This window comes from Pleurodeles waltl, chromosome 2_2 (assembly GCF_031143425.1).
Source record: "Pleurodeles waltl isolate 20211129_DDA chromosome 2_2, aPleWal1.hap1.20221129, whole genome shotgun sequence".
Taxonomy (NCBI): Eukaryota; Metazoa; Chordata; class Amphibia; order Caudata; family Salamandridae; genus Pleurodeles; species Pleurodeles waltl.
This window is the reverse complement of record NC_090439.1, coordinates 687,963,750-687,981,205: the sequence shown is the minus strand read 5'-3', so window position 1 is coordinate 687,981,205 and position 17,456 is coordinate 687,963,750.

The window sequence follows — 17,456 nt, the reverse complement described above, 5'->3', positions numbered from 1 at the left end:
TTTATATGCATTTTTTGAGTTTTCTACCAATGATTCCTATGGTGCGTAATTAAAAACTTTGAAAAATTATAACTTAAAAAGTACTTACCTGATTTTCATGATCTTGGTCTTAAAAGTGTTATAAAAATCTGAAATATTTTTGTAAATGGGTCTCGAGTTATTCGTTTGAATGTGTGTCTTGCTTTATTGATACTGTGAGTACAACAAATGCTTTGTACTTTTACAAGATTGACCTAACTGTTCGACCACGCTACCATAAAAATTAGAGCATTAGATGGTCTAATTTGTACCTCTGCAAACCAACCTGGGGTTGCCTTGACTTTCTGCTCAGTGTGCCTGGTTTTGCACACTACCTACGGAGCCAGCCTCCGACAGCGTTCTGTCAGAGCGGTACGTTTGGTGGTCCAGATCGTTTGGTGGTAGCGTCTTAGGGAAGATTTGAAAGTGATCATGTCTGCATTATCTTGGCTCATTCTCCATTTGCAGGCTAATTGTTTGCAGTGGCATTTCATCTGTCTGAGGTACTCCTTGAACCAACTGGTCTGGATCTTGAATTGCTGTGTTTGAGGGGAGGCCAAAGAGTCGGCACAGGAGGTGATCCAATGGTTGTAATTCCTGATGGCCTTGGGAGGCTGTTGCTGTATTCTGGTGGTTGGGCATTGGGATCGGTGCTCCAGTCCTCCTTAGAGACGCTGTTCCAGTTTCAGAGGGTTGCTTTGGAGGTGGTGTGTGTGTGCGCATTGGACTGAGATGAGGATGCTTGAATTGACAAGTGTGTGGTTTATTGAGGGGACTGATGTGGGCTCAATGACTTGAATGCTGCTGATGTTGGTGAAATAGGATCCAGAAGGTAACCAGTGATGTATGTAGGTCCCTTTAATCGTTGGGTGGGGACCAGGCTTCCAAGGTCTTCAATGAATGCTGTGGTTGGCGTGGACTTCCAGGTGGAAGTTCAGGTCTTCGAGTAGAATGTAATTGCTAGCACTGAGAATGAGTGCTGCAATAAAGTCTGTGATGGTGTTGGTGAAGTTCTTTTTCAGTCATGGTGGTCTGCAGATGAGAGTGCCACGTAGGGTGAAGTTTGCTGTGATGTGGAACCTGAACAACAGGTGTTCCATGTTGGAGGATGATGTGTCCATGTATGTGGTGCAGCTGATGGTGTTCTTGTGGCGAATCTGGCTCTGGGCTTGTTAAGTCTGTCCTGTCTTGCAGTCCTGCAGAGAATGGCTACGACAATGCCAGGTGCTGATGCAGAGTTCAGCCAGGCTTCCATGAGGAAAAGCTGGTCAGAGGCACTGTTGTGCAGCCTGTCCCAGAATTGTGTGGCATGCTTGGCCAGTGAGCCGCTGTTAAGTAGCATGCATGCAAGCGTGGAGTATTGTGTGGGTGGTTGCAGTAGGGTATTGGGTGCTGTTGGTGTGGCAACTGTTCGGTGTGCGTAACAGCATGATAATTTGCTGGAAGCACAGGAGAATGCTCCTTCAGTGTTGTGTGATGAGGCAGGGCAGCTGCGTGTGGAGCAATAGCCAGGGCTGAGGGCAGAGGGTCACAGCTTAGTAGTGGTTAGAGGTGCAGAGGATCAGGGTCCAGAAATCCACCATGGCTGACTAATTAACATTTAAGGGAAGATTGAATGGGTGACAAAATGTTGTTCACGTCAAATGCTTGAAATGGTTATACTATGACTTGTTCCAAGATGGTGGCTAAGATTAGCAGGTTAGTTATTGTATGAAAGCTCAGAGGGGGTTCATAAGAGGCAAGCTGGGTGGTTTAACCAATGGTGTAATAAGCTGCTTCATTAATGTCTTGGACACCACAGACTTCCTGATGGATAACGCTTAGATACTAGATACATTCAGCAAACAGGTGGTAGCATTATAATGAACCGTGCAGGCACCGGATCCTACAAATAAACTGTGGTTAATATGAAGACCAATAGGGGAGCATCTTCCTCCAAACTAACAGAAATTAGTCTGAATTATTATTTATTAGAGTCACAACCAATGTTCCACCTAATTATTTTTCCACCATGTGCAGCAGTGTAAGGTCTCTGTGTGCTGCAGCCCAGGACACGTGCGCCAAGAAATTGACCATTCATGTGTGCAGCGCATAACTACTAAGATCTTTGGCATTTGCCTATCCATATCTTTGTTTTACCACTAAAGCAAAAAAAAGGGACATTTTTTATAAACATTGGTCCATGTAATAGGGTATTAGGGCAGTTTTGTGACCCGGTGGCACACCCCTGTGTGTAGCCTAGTCAACTAAATTAAAAGTTTTTCCTTTGTTAAATTAATATATGTGTACCAAAATTGAAACAAATTTATTAAAAGACAGAAATGTTTGTATTTTCAGAGCTCAAGCTGAGGTTTACAGAAAAATTGTGACATTTCCAAACAACTATATTTAAAGCTCATATTTGAGTGATTAAAAAACTGTCTTGTGAAACTTATTACTAATATTGCTAACTTGGTGTTATGGACATTGTAGCTATGGCTGTTATGTAGTACTCATATAGAGGCATTCCAAATTGACAAGGTATTTTTCAATTTCTGATAGCAATTGTGCCTGCTGCATTGGTGTGATCACCGCTGGTAATCTTTGCATATGGTGGCCACTAATGTAATCTTGTCTGATGTGGTAACATTTACATATCTTTACAACTCAATAATATTAGTAGTTGGGAAAGAATTTATTTGAACATAAGTAGCTCTTATTGCAGAAAAGCTAGGAGACCCCTGATTTTATATATATATATGTGTGTGTGTGTGTGTGTGTTATGTATACACACACACATATATATATATACATACACATACATAGCATTATATTGCATTTTATTATATTAGAAATATGGGCACAGTCTTCCTGATTGCCCATGGTAAGTGACCCCACCACTACTTTGCAAATTCTGGGTCAGATGTGCAAAGACTTTGCTCCTGCTTTGTGTTACTTTTACAACACAAGAACAATGCAAAATCCCTTTCAGGATTTACAAACCAACGCAAATTGGTATTTGCATTGGTTTTTAAGAAAAAATAACACAAACCAGCACAAAGCATTGCTTTGCGTTACTCTGCCTCAAAGGGACGTTCCTTAGGTAGAACCTAATGTATTTTTTCACAGTAGGGCAATGATTTGTTTTACAGGTTAACTTACTAGTAAAATCTCAAAACATTTAAATGAAGTAACTCTCATGTGCACATGGCCATTAATGTGTTTGTTTATGTTATTGAGGTCTCATTTTGATTTCTCTTAGCACGTTTTCATTTAAACATTCACCACATGGGTCTAGCCTTCTGGCCCATCCTATGATGTGCTCATCGGGGTCGTCCTCATGATATTCTCAATTTTGGAAACAATGTGATTACTCATAAATGTCATGTTATATTTCGCCCTTCTCTCTTGTCAGTAAACTCAAAATATAGATCAGATGACAAATATATATAAATGCAAAATGAAGAAAGTAGGAGTTTAGAGAATTACCACTTAAAGAGGTGCCATAAGTAGACTATTGGGAAACTGCGGTGTTTAACATTATTTCTGTAATGAGGCAGCAGGGGGCGCTAAAACATCGCAAACTGACCATGAATGTCCAAATGTAGTCCAAAAAATAAGTGGGCGCAGTTGAAGTTGCTGTTATTCACACGCCTCCTTCTGAGGCATAGCTCTGCCACATAAATTTGACATGTTACTAGTTAATTTAGTATACTGCTGCGCAGAGATATAAGAGCTGTTGTATGTGTGTTTATCCGGTTGGCTGGATGAACAATTGAGAGGACGATGACTGTAATTATTTCTTCAAGTTTTGCTATCCGCTCTGTTGAACACAAAGCAACTTTTACTGCATCAGGGCCAGTGTGTGAGCTATCAGTCTCAACAGTATTCATAAAAAAAATAAATCCAAATATGGGTTTCAAATATTTCAGTAGCTGGAACGTTTGATAGGCTTCCCAGCGCTAAAAGGAAGTGACAACTCCGACACGGGAAGTAAACTATAAAAAGTGAAAAGGATTAGGTCGAATAAAGGAAGGTCTTTAATTTTTTCCAGAACAGTAGTTCCAAGGGTTCTTGCTGGAATTGATTTAGCTATGTCTATATATTCACACTCATATAGTAAAATATATGGTTTCGGGTCGCTTGATATATATGTGCAATCAGTGGTGGCTGGCAACTACTGAAAGTGGTGGAGCGAGCAAATGGGTCTGAAGGATGCCACCTTGTCTTGCTCTGCCGCGAAGAGAGTGACCGTGTTTTTGCGCTGTTTATTTTTTAAACGCAGTGCTGACATACAGTTTCACTCTATCACGTGATGCAGGCAGTGACGTGACAGAAATGTGTGCGCTTGGCAGAGAGGCATGCGCAGTGGGGGAAGGAAGGGTGTGCACCCACCTTACAGGGAACATTAGTCACAACCAGAATCTGTAATATTTGTAATTGTAGGAAAGTCCTCCTTTTTGCCCTGGTCACCCCCAAACCTTTTGGACAGGAACTGGTGGTTACTGACTCTTGTCTGTGCCCTGGGTACTGCTTACCAGTCCCAGGGACAGTGCTCTATGTAAAGTGGATATGCAAATTAGGCTAATTATAATTGGCAAAGTTAACCTACCTATAAGTCCCTAGTATATGGTAGGGCATGGAGGTTTAGGGACTCCAGCATAGGTAGTTCCCCCATAGGTGCACTGCTGAGGTGCCCAGTGTCATTTTAAAGACAGGCCTGCCTTGCTGGCTGCTTTTAAATTAAAGTTACATGCAAATTCGACTTTGGAATTAAAAGTAGTTTCAAAGTCTTAAACTACCTTATTTTTACATATAAGTCACCCTTAAGGTGTGACCTATGTGCCCCTAGGGCAGGGTGCCATGTAACTATAAGCAGGGACCTTATAAAAATAGTTTTATAAGCCCTGGTGAAGTAAAACAGACACATTTATTTTTCTCTCATTGTAGTGAATGGCCTCCATAGGCTAGAATGGGGAGACTTTATTTTAATTTTAAAAGTCCCCTTAAGTAACAGATAACAGACGTTTGGTATCAAATTAATTGTTATAATAAATCCCACAACCTCCAGTTGTGGGATTTAATATAACTTGTTCAGGTAAAGAGTTTTAAATTTTACCTGAAAAGTTACCAACTTCAGCCCTGCATTGTTTTTGCTGCTGTGCTCTGATTGGGCAGCCTGGCCAGGCTGCCTTTATGAGGTGTGAAGTGGCCTGGCTCCACACAAAGAGATGTGCCTGTGGGAGGGGATCTCCCCTTAGCAGAAGGTGCAGCAGGAAGGGGGAGGGCTGTTAAACTGGTCTTCAAAGGCAGAGGACATTTGGAGCAACCCAGCAACACCTTCACATCCTGCAAAGCCAGACAATTAGGTGCCCCCTTGATTAGATCAAGAGAGGGTAGGAGAGGGGTGTGTTTAGTGGGTGGGCTCAGCCAGATGTAACCTCCAAAAATCACTTTCAGCCATGATAGATTTTTGAGGAATGTTGCTCCCTGGGATTGATTTCTGCCACACTTCCCAAGAAGTGGTGATCACAGGGGGTAGGACCTTGCACCTGATTAGAGAACCAGGACCCCCTGTTTTTCACCCAGGAGTAAGGATAAAACTGGCAGATCTGCACCCACAACTCAGAGCCCCTTCAGATTCCAACAAGGAAGAAGTACAGGAGAAGAAGGACTGCCCTGGTGGACCCCTGGCCTGCACCTGGACCCTGCAGTCTGAAGGACTGCACCAGCTGCACACTTGGGCTTCATCACAAGAAGGACTTTGCCTGGCTTCAACAGGTTCAAGGAGGTACTCCCTGTTTGCTACAGGTGAAAACTTGCTAAACAGAGTCCCCGGCACCAACTCCTTAAGAAACCAACCAGTTTGTGCAAGTGCGACCCGGCATGACTTGCAGGTTTGTCCCGGTGAAGACAACCTCCAAAAAAGATACTAAGTCCGAACATAGGAAGTTGACGTTGACCGGGACCTCCCAGCCAGCGTATCCAAGGAAGGTTCCAAGGACGTCGGATCAAGGATTTTCACCTAAAAAAAAAAAACTAAATCCGAAGGTAAAAATCTCCACCGAGGGTTCTTGCAACGCGTATCCGAGGAAGAGTTCCAGGAGGTCGGATTGGACTGGGAGGCTCGTCCCGCTGAAGAAAATCTTCAGAAAAACGACTAAGTCCGAAGGTAAACTTTTGACCGAGGCCTCCCGCGGGCTGTAGCCGAGCCAGGCTCCATCGCGGTCGGCCTTAAACTTTGACTCTGCCCGGGTCGAGGTGCGACCAGATAACCAGATTGGCACTTTTTGTTTCTAGGCGCTAGAAAACAATAATTCTCTAAAAATTCATATCTTCGGTTCCCCTTTTCCGATTTTATTCTTTTTTTGTGTCATTTTAAAGATAAAAATATAATCTATTTTTATAAATTGGTTTTGGATTTTTCCTGTGTTTTATTTAATTACTGTTTTGTGATATTTGAATGCTTTACACTCTGTCTCCTAAGTTAAGCCTTGTCGCTTGTTGCCAAGCTACCAAGGGTTGAGCTGGGTTTAATTTACTGAGACCTAACTGGACATAGGTGGAGGTTAGTGGCCTATTGCTAAGTGTAGGTACTTACCTGCCCTTACCAATAACCCATTTTCCAACAGTATTTGTTTCAGCGAAATATAAATTGAGAATATTACAGAATTCTTGTAAGAGTAGAACATTGGAGGAAAGCATATGTAGCGGCTACAAACCAATGGTGAGTTTTTGGTTGGTTTATCAATTTCACCCCCAAATATGTTTCAGTAGTTATTTTAGCTTTATTGTACTTTAATGCAGCTTGAAACATCTTGTATTGGAATGTAGTTAAAATTTTAGTTCTCTCTTCCTCGACAAAAAAAGTATGACAACTGAAAGTGAAGTGTTAGAAGGAGACTAGGAGGGGATGCAAGTCAGAGACCAATGATGAAGAAACAGGTGAAAGACAACTAGGGGAGGCAGGTGAGAAAGTTCTGAGTGAGTGGGTGAGAGTTCACAGGTGATGTAGTCTAACCTTTAGTAAAGCCCCTCTTTTCGCAAAGATCATCAGAACGTGACAGTTTGTTTATGTTAATCATAGTTCTAATGGTTAAACGTAGAAAGCTGCATTGACACAAAATTTAAATGTGCACTTGCTTGTATTTCAGAGTTTGACTTAGGTGGCGTTTGAATTAAATAAGACGTTAGAGGGGGGAAAATGATGTATAATGTAATTTAGACTCCAGATATATATTGAAACAATATTTAATCTCTTATGATTAGTGCGTTTAAATATATGTGCAAAAGTGAGAGAAATGCAATCCTGTTGTACTTTATGAACCGCAGTAGCAAATCTTTCCCATTTGAAATTAATAATAATGTATTATTCATATTAATGAAATATTATTGCTGAATTTATAAGTTGCATACTACGTCTTACTAAAACATATTAATTAAATGCATTATTATGATTACTTTGTGTTAGCATGAGTGTGGCCTGTTGAAGCTATGATTTGTGACCATGCTAGAAAAGCAGTTTCATTTCTTAATGTGAACTTTAGGTTATGTACTCATAAAAAGCTTAGCTAGTTTGGAATAGGCTCTATTGTTTAAGGATAGAGATAATGTAACATAGTGTCTTTAAATGGAAGAACATCGTGAAACACTGAATGGAATTGTGCACAATTGTTTCAAACATGTGTGGAGTCAGTTAGTCCAAGATTCTATTTTTCCAAATTATTTTAGTCTTTATATGCTTTTTGTAAGATTTTTGACTTTGCTAATTTGATTTGACTGATGATTGTTATTTCTGAGCAAAGTATTATCTCTGTAACTCAGATATTATTGTTGATCATAGGCATTCTTCTTCTTGAATGTTTAGTCTTATTTATGTTAGTTCAACTAAATCTATTTCGACACCTTGGGCAACCCTTTGTGATTATGTACCTTTACAATTTCATTTTGGGCATTGTCTACATGACTTTGAGCTTGTGTTTATAATAAATTCTTAATTTTATTTCCAGATTGGAGTTTTCCTTCCGTGGCCGCATTGATCATGATGCTTAAATTGTTTGGGGTGGTATTGAAATTCTGTTGATGATTCTACCACACTACTTACTGGGTTCAAAGATGAATCCACCTCAAAGAGCATCAATTCCTGCAAAGGATAAAACTCCTACATCACAGGGCTGTCTCTATCACCTCTTAATACTGTCTCATACTCTCCATTCTCAAATAAAAGACAGGTCAAGGTGATAGAGACTGTCGGGAGCTAGGTTCTGTTTGCAGTACCCCTCTCCCCCGCCTGTCTTTTAGATGCAACTTCAACTGAAGTGCACTAAGTTCCTGCTGACCAGGTCCCCAGTGCCAGTGTTCCCTCCCTAAAACAAGACACCTGGTCACTTGATCCCCAAGTAACCAGGCCCTTCAGCCCTCTTAAGTCCCTAGTGTATGGTACAACTGGTACCTAGGGCACAGACACTGAAGAAGGCCCCTCAGAGCTGCAGTACAACGTGTGCCACTCTGAGGGATCCAGCACCCATCTTATGCAGGCTGCATAACAAGGTACTCTCTTGTGTGCCATGTCCCTTGTAACACTGCTTGTAATATCTGTAAGTCACCCCGACAGCAGGTCTTAAGCTCTAAGGCAGGGTGCATTATATTACGAGGGAGGGCATATATGCATTAGCAAGTATGCCCCTACTATATCTTTGTTGATTCTTAGACATAGTAAGTGTGAGCTGCTGGTGAGCTCACTCACCGGTTCTGGCCAGCCTGCCACCAACAGACGAGAATCTGACCTCCCAAAGAAAAAACCCTGGACTATTGAGAGGTCCTAACAAAAGCCCTCCACAGGATGATCTGCACTCCAAGGTAGGAGCGTCAAAGAAGCCCACCACCTTGCAGAACTGGCCTTCATCAGAGGAACATGCCAACCTCCACTGCCTCAGGGGACATCTTGCGCCCAGGCAGGTGGGAAACTTAGCTATGCAGGAGTGTCACACTTCCAGACTGGTAACACCCCTAAGGTGGCCAGCCTAAAGTGGACACCACTTTAGGAATTCCACCATTTTGCATCTGGTGGGATTTAGGGGCTCTGGTTAGGGTAACACCCACTCCCCCACAGGAAGTCGTCATCTAGGGGGTGTAGTGACCCCAGGGGTAAGTAGCCCATTGTCTACTACCTGCACTACCCTTCACACCCACTAAATCCACCCCACCCCCACTACCAGATCCGCAGTTCTTCGCTGGACCCAAAAGGAGTAGACAAGACGACTGCTGGTCTTGAGACCCAAGGAGCACAACTGACTTGGCATCAGCCCCGCCAGCTGCACCGATCCTTGAGGTGCAACTGACCTGACCTGCCACTACAGCTTCCTAGAAATGGTGAGAGCTGCCAGTGCTACACCAATAGACAGGAGGAACAACTACCTTGGAGTAGAGGAGCTGCTCCCCTTTATCTGCAGGCACCCAAGAAAGAACTGAGAGGACTAGGACTGCCAAAGACCCAATGCCAAACATCACCACTGCACTCGAGTGTCCTAGCCCGTGTTGAAGTGGACCAATGGTGTTCGTTTGCATGGTCCCTAGGCCCTCAAGGAGAGAAGCGCATGCTGTGCTCATCCACTGTGGACTTCACAACAGCATCTGCAGACCCCCACCACAACTGCAAGTGACCAGGAGCAAACCCCAATGCCCTAGGACACCTCTGCACCCATCCACCCTGGACCCTGAAGGTAAGAACCAAGGGAGTCCCCACATCTCCCCACCTCATTAGACTGGAATTTATTTGTTGGATGGGTTGGACTGGAACCTCAGTCTATGCCTGCAGAGTGTTTCTGCAGGCCCCCCTGTAACCTCGAGAAACTCCAGTGCTGAACCCAATACCAGAAGACACCCCTGCACCCATGCCTTACAGCCAAAGGAGTGGACCAATGGTGTACCCACATGCCCAAGGACCTTAAGGGTCAAGCCCCCTGTGGACTTTCTCTGGACTGTCCTTCCCATCCATCCCTGCAGCAACTTTTTAACCAGACAGATCCCCATAAACTTGACAGGAACACCGAATGACGTAACACACCTCTGCACCTGAACGCACCGGAGCTCCTCGATGTGACCTGTTGGAGTGGCCTTGGATCTCGTTTCAAAACCCCCTTACGTCCAGGAGACTGGTCTCGTAAGTTGTTGTACTCTACCTGGATTGCTGTCTTTGCTTTCCTCCAGGGGATTGCTTTGCAGCTTTCTTATAAAAATGCAGTCTACTTTTAAAAACTATAAAAATTCATAACTCAAAAAGTACTCCCCTGATTCCAGTGATCTTGGTATCAAAGTTTATATAGAAGCATGTGTTATTTTTGTAAATTGGTGTCTGATTTCTTTATTGAGTGTGTCTCTCATACTGCAAGAGCGTATGCCTTACTTGCTTAGCACTACGCTTTCATATGCCTAACTGCTCAACACTACCCAAAAAGAGAGCATTTGCGATGTTATCTGTGCCTCTGTAATACCTCTGGAGATTGCTTGGGCTCTTAGCACAGTGTACCTCATTTTGGTCCACTATATAAAGAGCTATCTACCTACAGAGATAATTACTTTACAAAGAAATCGCTGAGAGGTAGGGAGAGTTGACGTGATAAAAGAAACAACTTAAAGGGGAAGATGTAATTTGATAGAAGCAGGAAGGTGAAAAAGGTAGCTGGATGACATGTGAGAGGTTAAAAAGATACTGACAAATGGGAAAGTGACAGATAATATAAGAAATAAAAACAGTTGAAATAAGCCATAAAGGAAGAGACCAGTGAGAAAGAGACAGCTTAAAGATAATAAGAGAGACAGTGATGATACAGAAGCAGTTTAGAAACAGAAAGCTGCAAGAAGTGGGAGGCAGTTTAGACAGGTGAGTGACTGAGGCATAGTTTGGAGTTACCTAAGAGAGGGATGACCGTGACAACTGAAACTGGCAGCTGAGAGAGATAAAGGCAAACTGTTGAATAACAGATATGTGCAAGAGATGTGAAAGATGAGAAAGAAATAACCAGGTGATGCAGGGATAGGGGGTGCAGAAGAGAGAGCAATGAGAAACAGATCTATAAGAAAGTTAGGAGTAGGAAGAAAGAAAAAAAAAAACACACGGGAACGATAGAGTCCAGGAACCAGGTGAGAGCAGAGAAATGGCGATAGAGGGGAGTAAGTCAAGACAGGACAAGGAGAGACGTAAGTGGCAGAGCACAGAAAGAGAACTGACAAGGAAAAAAAAGAAAGTACAGAAGATGCAATATGGTTTCCAGGTTTTTTTTAAGAACATAGCCCGGAAATGAGGCTTTCTAGACAACCTAGCACTAAAGACTCTGGGCCTCATTTGTACCTTGGCAGTCTTCTTTCAAGATCGCCGAGATACCGCCGTGCTAAAGACCGCCAGTGCAGGTGGTTTTCCGCACAGCATATTATGACTGCAGGCAGCCCTTCGCCCCTTTTCGGACGGAGAGCCGCCAGTAGCCATACTGGCGGTCGGACGTGAAGTGGAGGCTGTTCCACCGCCACGTCATCAGAACACCGCCCACTGAATCACAACCCCGGATTCGGCGTGGCGGTGTTCTGGTGACACGCTGCTGGCAGCGGAGCAGCCCCCATGGATCCCGTTCCCTCCCGGAGGATCACCAGACCAGGTAAGGCGATCGTCGGGGAGGGGAGGTGGTGTGTGCGTGCATGGGGGTGTGCGAGTGCACGTATACATGCGGGGTTGTGTTGTGTGTATGAGAAATGTGTATGTGTAGTAGTTGTGTGAGTGCGTGTAGGGGGGGGGTGTGTGTGTGTGTCAATGTTTGTGGGGTGGAGTCCTACCACCTTTGGGGGGGTGGGGGCGGGACAGTAGGGGGGTCGTGGGAGGACTCTGAGGAGGAGGAGACCCCTATCAGTGCCAGGGAATGAATTCCCTGGCACTGATAGTGCCCACCGCCATGGATTTCGTGGTGGTACAGAACCCCACGAAATCCATTGCGGTATGCGGGGTCGTGATGCCACCAGGCTGGAGATCGAAATCTCCAGCCCCGCGGTCGTTACCACCCTAGCGGTCCGAGTGGAGAAGTGGCGATTTGGCATGGCGGTCACCGCCATGCTTGTAATTTATTTTTCTTTTTTTTACCGCCGGCCTGTTTGCGGTATTACCGCCACTTCTCCACCGACCACCAGGATTGTAATGAGGGCCTTTGTCAATATATCAACCCAAGGCAGAAGACTAGTTGAACTGCAACCCACTGAGTAGTACTTGAGTGATTTGTCTATGAGGTAATGATTGATTGCATGAAATATCAAAGGAAATCTAAACCTTTCATGGTAGAAAGGCACACTCAAGAACACCAGGAGTCGATGGATACACATGAAAGATTAATTTTTAAAATTTATGAGATGAAGTGAAACTATGATACAAAAAACACAAGCAGAACAGTAGATGCAAAGTGTAATGATAACAGCAGAAAGTATTAAATATATAAGCTGTTTATCTTTATATTACCCCCTCCTATATTGTTTGCTTGCAAAGAAACTCAGCATTAAAAGAAAATTCTAAATTGAGTTTCAAAGGTGGTTCAGGCTCTCAAACCTGCTTTGAATAACGAAGTTTGTGTTCAATACAATAGTTTAATCTGCTATTCTTGTCTCTGCTGGAAGGCTGAATGCACCTCCTGTTAGCTTTCCATGAAAGCAGGTAAAGAGATTCTGCATGTCCTGTCTTATTTTAGTTTCCTGGCACAAAGCTTCTCTCACTCCCTTTCACACTCCTGACTTATAACATTATCCGGGCACTGTTGAATCTTACAGAATAAACAATTGACAGAAAGGGGCCTGATACTCTTTCACTTATTTTCATTCTGTGAAACAAGGCTCTTTAAACAGTAATAATAAACCAGAAATGACATGATCAGTTTTCATGAAAACTTTTTCAGCAATTATATTGGAACAGAGAATGGAGCTCAGATCAAATATTGTGAATGAATTTAAGCAGGCTTGATTATCAAGTTGCTAGGCAAAAGTGACATTTAACAAACATGCATCCCAACTTTGTCATCCACACAAATGATTAACAAATGTAAATTGTAAAGGGGATCCCTGTAAGACAAAGCAACATAATCACAACAGAAAACAGGAAAAAAGCGAGAGTCATCGGCAACCATATGCTCAAAATCTGGCACAGTATGCCAGCCCTAAACTCCTCTATCATTACATGAGGGCATGTAGTTTGCACAGTCTTATGAAACTAGATGTAGGGTGCAGATCTTTGTTGGAGTGCACTCTGTACAGATGTTTCTGATGCACCCCTGTTCTGTGCACTTGTTCATATAAAAGATATTCAAATACAGGAGCAAATCAAGTACCCTATTCCCAAACTGTTTTGTGTAGTATGTTTAGTAGTACTACAACAGTAGTACTAAGGTACTGCAAAATGCTATTCACCAACTTAGAAGCGTAAATCTCCACCTCTCCAATTCTGTACGGGAAGAGCCTCACACACGAGTTTCCTACTTAGGTGTAAATGTGGGAGGGACCAAGGGGGAGTGGTTATTTATTCTCAAACTGTACTATAAAGTTACTACAGCCAAAAAGGAACCCAAAACAGAAGTACATTACTCCATCTCAGAGACGAAGACAGCTCTACACCATATGTGCCAAACCACCAGTACTGCAATACCCTCCCACTGAAAATAATGGAGGAACAGAATGAAAATAAAACTCAATAGAAAATAATGTTACATTCAAGATGAATAAATTACGTTTCATGTTAAGAACAGTATCTAAACAATATTATTTAAAATATTTAAATCTTACATTAAAAGATTGCATTTTAAAATATAAATACATTACTTTGAATTCTGTACATCACTTGATTATGAATCCATTGTAAAAAAAAGATTTCTTGGATGCAAATTTTGTTTGTCTTTATAACATTAAAGTAGCTTATTTTATGTAATATATTTACATTTATTAAAGACTTAAGTCAAGAAAGTTAACCCTTTGTTGTTCTACATTTAAAATAATTTACAATATGTTTTAAAACAATATTCAAATATTTACATAACTTTTCTAAATTTAATAAAAACATTTTTAATTTTTTCTCCACATCCATGATGAAGATCTCCCTATGGTAAAGTATAAGAAAAGAAGAAAAAAAAAGGGTTATTAAACTGAGATGTTCTTTAAACATTAATGTTATTTTGCTGAAACTGAAATACAAAAAAAATCCCACCTAAAGTGCATTTTTATTAAAAGTGAGATATAGCAGTAAAAGTAATTTTATTAAAGCACAGTCATTTTATAAATTCAAAGGTTGCTGAAATTTTCTATTGTTTACATGAAAAATTAATATGTATATATTTTTTTTTTTTTTATATTTACCTTCTTCACCATTTCAAATAATTAAACATTACGATCTATGAGATGGTAAGTTCCTTCCTCCATTACTTTCCATTGGAAGGTGTTGCAGTACCAGTGGTTGTCTGTGTGGTGCTGGATTTAATGTTTATGTTTGACAGCAGTATTTTACACCTGTAGCCATTTTTCTCCTTCTCTTGTGGTTTTATAATCAGGCCTTGTTGTTACCTATTCTATAGTGCTGATGAGCGAGATATTCTTGCTGGATCACACCTCTTGGCATGGACTTGCTTGATGTTGCTTTATACCACTATTTAATGAATACATACTCGGCTGCTTTGTTTTTTATGACCACAGTGTTTCTTGCTATTTATTACTTTATCATACATCGCACCAACAGTTTGTGATATCTCACAAGTTTCACTTGGGATGTCTTGGCACAGTATATTCATAGTTTCCTTTGGTTTTGCTTTTTGATGGTTATGCGGATTTGTATATATGTTTTCAGCCTTGATAATGTCCATGGGACAAACGCATCTGCTGCTTTGTGAAGATTGAATCAACATCCATATTGACATGTGAAAATAAACCAGTACTTTATTACAAGGAACCAGACTGTTTTGATTGGGACACAATCTACTTTTGTATAGTGTGCTCAGGATTCTGTTGTGATCCCCTTTTTGTTTACTTTATACGTTAATAAACTCGAGCAGGTTTTAAGTGGGGGAACTGGATATGGCCACCATATGTGGATGACCTGTGCTGGCCTTCCTCTATGCAGATAACACGGTTTTGGTTTCCAGAAAAGCACAGGGCTTGCAGTTGATAACATTATTATGTGGACAGTTTGGTTTTCAGTACCAAGACTAAGAGGACACATACTATGGTAATAGGTTCTAGCTCTAGTAAACCTCATACTCCTTGGGCAATGGGCAGTGTTATCCCCAGGATGAAGAACTTACCATATCTAGCTACCCTATTTACTCATTCCTTAATTTGTTGCTTTTGGTTAGAGATCAGTGAAAAGTCTTCACTAGCAGTATTGCTTCAGTCTTTGATTTTGCTACGCGACTAGGGGAGTAAAGGAGTGGCAGCTATGCTGAAAAATTATAAGGCAAAGTGTGTCTCCATAGCTGTGCATGGGAGGTAATTCCAATGACCTACAGACTGTAGAAAATATGTTTTATAAACACACGCTCTCATTCCCCAAAAGTAGGGCAACACTAATTTCTCACAAGGGACTGGAGCAAGATAAGATCTTGCATATCATTCAGCCGAGAATTTCTGTTGTGGTTGTCAGTTTGGCTAAATCCAGAGTTAGAATTTAATAGGACGGTAATCAAGGATTGTTTGGAACTTGATCAAGTTTCTTGAACACCTTGGCTCAGATATGTGAAGTCTGGCTTTCAAAAGCTAGGATGTCCAAACTGTTTTATAATACTGATGGCATAGCAAAAGCAGATAAAGTTTGGGTCAAAAACACATTTATGTCACAGAAACGGAATAAACGTTACTGAAATCATCAGTTAGGTTGTACGTTAAGACAAAGACCGCCAGTTCAATTGGCATATATCTTTTACTTTGTCTAATGCAGATCGTTTCTTGCTGATCCATTATATGTTGCACTATTTGTTGCATTTGCCTAGGGTGGCTGGTCAAGTAAAGAGGAACGTGCTACCTGTCAATGCGATCATCGGCCCTTACAGGACATTATGCTTTTTGTTCTGATTTGTCCACTCTACACATATTTGCATAAGCATTTTCTGAAGCCTATACGGGTGGATAAGATTTTTAATTAAGCTAAACCACCATTATTGTACCTGCAGATGTTAAACAATGCAAGTATTTATTTGAATGTAGTTTGGTTTTTACGCGGTGCAATGAAATTAAGGAATACAATGTTTTTAGATTAATTAACTGCATTTCTTGACTTTAACTTGTAAGCTGAATAAAGTTGTGATTCTATTTGATTTTAGGTAGAAAGAAAAACAGAACAGTGAGGATAATTATACACAAGAAAAAAAAAAAGGAACACTTTTCAAACCACTGTGAAAGTCCTGCCTTGGACTCTCTTATGGTTCTAATTAGTCACTTGGAATATATTTTAGGTTTTCTGTAGACTGCAACAGTACTTACCAACAATGTACATCCCTATGCAACCTTAGTAAAGTTGGAATCATGCAGTCTACTTTTTCACCACCTTTGACATATGATTTTTGTACCATAAGGGGTGATATCAATGTCTTTATCATATCTTGGTGGAATCATTGTTGAAATATTGGGGGCAGATAACAGACTTAGCTGCTTTTGAAACTGTTTTGTCTTTTTTTATCAACCTTTCACTTAAACAGATAATGATATCCCTTCCTGTAATGTCAGGAAAAAAGATGTGACATGTCTTCCCAGGATGACATAGGGGAAAGGCATAGTTGTCCCTCTGAGGGCACTGGGTCCAAGGTCATGTGGTATCACTTCCACTACCCCTGGCATTTTGGTGAGTCAACACTCATTTGTGTATCTTTCATCCACATCTTAAAACCTTCAACATTTTGCCTGCTATAAACCCTATCTAACTGCACATACTTCATTTTTAGAATATGTCTAAGTGACACACTGCATCTGAAGATGTTTTTTCAGATGCGGTCTCTCACCTCACCTTCCCCCCCCCCCCCCCTCGTTAGTCACCACGATAATCTGTTGCTGATCTAGCCATCTCCGAAGAGATCAAAAAAATTGAAGTAATACCATATGACAAAATGGTTTCATGTTTTTTTGTTTCATATAGTCTTGAAAAAGCCCCAAGCGTGCATGCTGTCACAGGACGAAACACGTGTTGGCTACAACATTCATTACTATGCAATTCTGAAACAATAATGCTGAACCAGGACCACACTCTTATATGGACGGAATCCTTTCTTTATTGATCTAACCCAAACTAACATTGCCAAGACAATCTTGGGAAAAACCTAATGACAAATCTTTGGACAACTCATTTTTCTTTGCAATTTCTAATAAGAGGTGTATTTAGCCCTACCCTCAAGTGCCCCCCCACAGCCTCCACACCAAAAGTAAGTACACACAAAAAATAAATATTTTTTTTTTAAAAAAAG